At 41.2% G+C, this 6,160-nt stretch overlaps 1 long non-coding RNA gene across 1 annotated transcript; it reads left to right on the forward strand.

Annotated features, from left to right (window-relative positions):
- Positions 1-4,713: 4,713 nt before the first annotated feature.
- On the forward strand, positions 4,714-5,186 carry LOC117144818. Its single transcript, XR_004459667.1, has 2 exons — positions 4,714-4,824; positions 4,883-5,186. It is a non-coding gene; the product is annotated as an uncharacterized LOC117144818 (long non-coding RNA).
- The last annotated feature ends 974 nt before the right edge of the window (positions 5,187-6,160 follow it).

A 6,160-nucleotide genomic window follows, 5' to 3' on the forward strand; every position in this document is an offset into this window, starting at 1 on the left:
CTGTTGTTTCCCTGTGGTCCGGAGACAGGGGGCATGTTAACTCGGGCTTTCTCCTAATACAAACAAACTTAAAGTAAAAAGTACAAAAATTACCAAGATTTTATTACAAAAGAAATTTACCGAAAAAAACCGCTCAAAGCGAATATAAATTTATCAAATAGTTTTGAAATTGGTTTCTTTTCTTCAACTATTTTTCTTCAAAGCAAACCAAAACAATGAGTCGGCCACGGTCATCACGATGAGTGACAGAGCGTTCTTGTTGGAACTAACAACTTCGACATAATACCCCAAAAATGGACGTCCTCGTGAAGTAAAAAGAACGTTAAACTATTCAAGTAAAAATAATACAAGTAAAATGGAAGAATGTAATGGTAAAAATAATTCAAGTAAAAATGGAAGAATGGATTAGGACTGAAGAATATTTAAACGAAAACTACAAAACTGCAAAACTGTGAGGAATCATTCAGGTTTTATCATAATTTTTTTTTTGTAAATTTCTATCGATTTGCAAAAAAAACTTTTTGTCACGCATACTAAAACCCACTCTTTGGAATAATTGTTAAATTTTATATCAATTCGTTTCCCAATATCTATGGATATCCCAGGAGAATGATGAAATTTCACGTTCGCATTCACATTAGCGGAGTAACGGGTATCTGATAGTCGGGGGCTCGACTATAGCATTCTCTCTTGTTTTCGCATGTGCAGATTTTCGGATCAAATTAAACGAATGGTATTGATAAAATGAAATAACGTGATTTACCAGCATACCTAGGATTCCAATCAAGGCGTATACAGCTCCAGTACCATTCGGTACGGACGTTTGCTTGAGGGTCATAAGTTGCCGTGTAGCAATGCTTACTTTGATATTTCTGCATTAATTGATAATTGATAAAGCATTAAGCTGGAAGCATTAAACTGAATTGAACTTTGTTGTCGGAGACGACCGTTTCGGGTACTCTAAAACAGTGAAACAGGTCTTTTTCCATGAATGTTCTGAAACAATCCTTTTCTATGGAAAGTTTTAAAATAATAACCTTGATGCTTTAACGGTCACCTGGCTGATTATGGAGAATTCTTGGCCCTCAAATAAGGCATAAACTTTTTAACACACGACACTGCTGTCTTGTTGCAACAAAACACCGCCCATGCCAGTGAGACAAGCATTACAGTAAATCTCAAATGGCATATTAAAGTCTGACCTGTGCAATACCGGCGCATCGCACATCTGTTCTTTCAGCGAGCCAAACGCTTTTTGTGCACTTTTGGTCCACTCGAACTTGCGATTTTGTGTTAAGCTATATACTATAGAAGAGGCTATGCTGGTTAATTATGTAAACTTATGATACCATCCTGTAAGACCTAAAAATCTCCGAACTTGCCTAATTGATCTGGGAGAGGGAACTCTCGAATAGCTTCTACTTTTTCGGGATCAGTTTGGATCGAGCTGTTACCGATATCGTGACCAAGGTGCTTTATTTCCATTTTACATTTAGATTACAGGTGCACTTAACACTTTTTTCGCGTAGTGCATTGTGTATTATATAAAAGACTATGAAGACCCAACGACACAAATTGGTTTATTAGATATCGATTAATTTCGTTCAGAGTCTGCTGAAGTTTAATTTTATCCATTCTGGTCTGGGTAATGCTAACTTGAAGCTTGAGACAGGAATCGCGATCAGGATTCGACTTTCTACAGATCGGGTCGACCAATCAATTCAGTTTGATATGCGGATTGGGAAGTTTGGAATTAACCAGAGTTGGAAATAAGTCGTAGATTTGGATGGAATCACGAACGTGTTTCGGATTCATCCGAAACCAATAGGGACTTTATTTCTCATTTCGGTGAAGTTTGGAAAAACTTGTATTTAGATTACGATTTTCTGTTCAGCGAAGTTGCAAAGATACGGAGGTGCATCGATCATTGACCAGTCCATAAAACGTAATTCGATACACAAGAGTTCAATTTCTTTTATTTAATTTTAAATATTTTTGGTCAAGCAAACAGAAAATAATTGGGAGTTCAGTCGAGGACAAATTCAATTTGCATTTATTTAACTGTAAGAATTAAGAATTTTGCGATGTCAGTGAGTCACAGCAAGCTGGATTTATTAAACGCAGTAGGATTCAAGATTATATCTTGTAAGATTTCTACTCAACCGTTGATCGCTAACGATTTAACATCATCAACTCCATGTGGTCATATATTTCACAACCAGTGCATGTTATCAACCCCGTAAATATAGCACTCTGACCCAGTTGATAAACAAATTTCAAGCTCCAATCTCAGCAGCATTTCCTTTGCCCTTGTATATGTCGCCAACACTTAGCCACCCGATAAATAACCAAACTTAAAGTAAACACAACTTCCACTTGGAGACCAAGCGATGATCAACGTATTGCGCTTCAATCAAACTGCATCAGTCAACAAATTTCAATTTGTTGTTTCAAAGCAATGCCGTGAAATAACTTCAGCATAAAGCCTTTATCCTAAAGTTCAAAAAGTTCGAATGAAAAGCTTCTGGTCGAGGATGATTGGATCAGGAAGAAAAATTAGAAGATCAGTCTGAATCGGGATGAGAACGTGAACAGCTTCAAATCAAAGATAAGCTATTAATAAAGTGTCTTGTAGCAGTATATATGGTAAGTGAAAAATTATATCACCGAATAAATATTAAAAAATAATAAAATAAAAATTTGTTTTAAAATAATTAAATAGTAACATTTTAAATTGGCGATAAATAAAAATCAGACTCAACTAGAAACATAAACAAAAACAAACCAAAATCTATAACCAAAAATATTCAAAAAATAAAAAAATCAACACCAAGAAGGAAGAGCTGAGGGCAATACCTCGCTACAACTAAATACAAAAAATTGATGGAAGACCCAAAAAGATAATAGTCAGGACAATAAAAGAAGACCCAAACAGACAATAATCAGGAAAATTAAACTGAGGAAAGACCCCAACATAAAGTAATCAGGAGAACTAATCGAAAAGAAAACTCTAACGGAAAGTATCGTGAGCAGAAAATAATATTAAGTCTTTAAAAAATAATTAATAAAATAAGAGCGAGATACAGGGAATACTATAAAGTTTAAAATTAAACTGTTTAGCTATTGAGCTTTTTCAATAGCTGTTGCGAAAAATAAAGACAACCGAATAAAGTTTGTTTATATTACGACACTGTTTATTTTGCGAATTGTTTAAGGCAGCTACGGCCTAAGCTAAGTCTTTTCCGAAACACGACGATTTGCCGATTGGCGGGGCAGGCAGCCGAAATGCAGCGCCCAAGCTAAACGTAGGTAGCTAACAACAACAAACAAGGAATGAGCGCCGTACAGATAAATGCGTGCGAGAGCAGCGGTTTGCACTATGGGCTTCGCAACTGCTACCACTGCCTAATTTGGCTTATAATATTAAAGAATATGAGCTTAGTCTACTGCACAGTTTTGGCGGCTGCATGACCCAACATCCTCCCCCATTGGAAGCTTGGCTTCCAACAGAGTCCTCAAGGGGAAGCAGACACAGCTTGTTCACTGCCCGCCTTATTACTCCAGACGCGGTCCTCAATTCTGCAACTCGAGCGACGCCGTCTCTGCCAGGAATCAACTGCATGACTCTCGCCAAAGGCCATCTCATTGGGGGTAGATTCTCGTCCTTAACAAGAACGACGTTGTCCACGGTCCACGCCAGGCTTTGGGGTGCGCCACTTGGAACGCTGCTGGAGCAACGTCAAGTACGCTTCCTTCCATCGCGACCAAAATATTTGCTGAAGAAAGGAGATGCGCTGCCAAGATTCAAGCCTATTATAGTTTAGGCCCGTTATATCTGGCTCGTCAAACGACGAAGGCGGACTACCATTGAGAAAATGCGCCGGAGTGAGGACATCCAGATCGGCAGGGTTCTCTGAAATGGGAACTGTCGAGAGATCCTTGATCAGCTCCAGGTGCACTGCCTTGGTTGCAAAGCATATAAATACGCAGACGTAGCATTTAACTGCGGGCTTGTTGCGACTATCCGACTTATGAAAGAAGGGTCCACAGAAGTCTATACCAGCCACATCAAAAACGTGAGATCCTTCCAAGCGCTCCTTGGGAAGGTCCGCCATTATGTGCTCTATCAGCCGCGGCTTAATCCGAAAACATCTGTTGCACCGTCTTCCTCCCCCCAATAGGCCAATATTGGGATCGAATTGCACCCAGAAGAGCTCGAGGTCCGGCATGAAGATTGCTCTTATGGTAATGCGAGATAATTGCTAGAGTCACTTTATGGGACCTTGGAAGGATTTTCGGGTGGCGGCCATCAAAGTCCAATGACGAATTCCGGAGGCGACCGCCTACTCTAAGAAGTCCAAATTGATCCAGGAACGGCGAGAGCGATGATATGGGACTGCAGGTCCTCCCATAAATGCGCGAGTTACCACTTTCAGTGTTCCCCTGCAGACTTCCCGTACTACGCCTATGCCATCAACAGGGACTCTGAGCAGCACCAACACACACAACTTACAGAAGTATGCGAGACAGGGACAGAGCGATCTACTTGCGGAACTATGTAGCAAAACACACACATATATATATAAGAGCTGCCTGTGAGCAGCACAATTATCACTATTAAAAAACATTCGCTTTGTTCACTTCAACCAACGAGGACGTGTTTAATTGGAACAGTTTAAGCATTCCATAACCAATGTTACTGTGAAACATAGTTGCCCTAACCCACGACCGGTAACTGGCGCAGTCGGACTCGTCATTGGACTAGAAGAAGAGCCGAGGACGAAGACCCCACGCAATGCAGATTGGAATAATATTATTAGCAAAGTAAGCATTGGAAGTGATAAATGGCAAAGTGAAAGTATAATAGATATCGAAAATACAGATGTATACAAGTTAAGTGCATCGCATAAGAACCAACTAGGTTCCCGAGTGAAACAGGCGCCTATGCCCACTCGCAACGATCAACAAAGGGCCACCTAGGCTCACGGATGAAACAGGCGCCTATGCCCATCCGCTACGAAATGTTCAATCAGCAAGTGTATTCGTTAGCCGTGTTCTATTTGTTCACACGCTATCCTCTATATGGCAGTGTGAGTTGCCGAATTCATATCGGTCGAATAGTTCGCTTACATTACAGTAGCTGATGTGAACATACATACAAAACGTACAAAAAAAAAATACATATATAAATTAAGTAGATTATGATGGAAGGGGGACTACCCTTCTTAACTGCTGGCCTAGGGACTCAGTCAGTTTTATTTTAATAAAAGAATAACGGCTATTGCCGGAGTTGTTCTCATATGAGCTTGTGCTCTTTATTCAATGAGGCTTCAAAACGAACTGAAATATAAAATGATTCTTAAAGCTAACAAAAGAATCGCAGCGGCCACGCAAATATGCTGTGATTGCCGTCTGCGCACAAGTTTCCGGCCCAATGCCGGGTCAGCACTTTTGACGTTTTTATATCATATTTCGCACACTGAGCCAACTGTTCGTTGGCTTGTGTTAACTACTCCCCCTTCAAGATTCCGGCCGTCCTCGGTTGGTCCTAACTCAGCGATCATCCCGTTTAGTTGGATTGCAGATCTACGCGCTCCGATGAACCGTAGACAGGTGATGCCGATACAAATCATTGCACAACAAATCGCTGCTGCGATGAGTATTATGCGATGTGAATGGTTGGTATCAATTTCTCCCCCGAACTCTTTGATGAACTCCAAGTTACGTTCACTCAGCTGGTGAAGGTAGGGGAGACTCAGAATATCTCTGTTGGCGGTGATATTCAATGATGGGGAACTTGCTACCCCTGGAGCTCTTGTTTGGGCCTTGTCGTGATTTATGAAGGTGGTGGCGTTTATCACGACACGATCGTTGAAGGTGATGAGATGTGTGCCACGTAGGTAGACTTCTGTTCCGTTGTCCACCGTGACCCTGGCTGGCCGGTCATTGATGATGATGATTCCCTCACCCACGCGGGTAAGCGGGTGTAGGTCGCTTGGTTGCGACTCACAATGCGCTAGGACGCCTGCGTGTAGTTCCCTGGCGCATGAGCTTTCCGTTGATAGTTGGCAAAAGGTAGCCCCCGGTGTTGGGGTGCAATCTTTGATTGTATGGACCTCTTCTCCACACTTTGCCACCATGTTGTCAGTTATCCGCAGCA

Source organism: Drosophila mauritiana, chromosome 3R, assembly GCF_004382145.1.
Source record: "Drosophila mauritiana strain mau12 chromosome 3R, ASM438214v1, whole genome shotgun sequence".
Classification (NCBI taxonomy): domain Eukaryota; kingdom Metazoa; phylum Arthropoda; class Insecta; order Diptera; family Drosophilidae; genus Drosophila; species Drosophila mauritiana.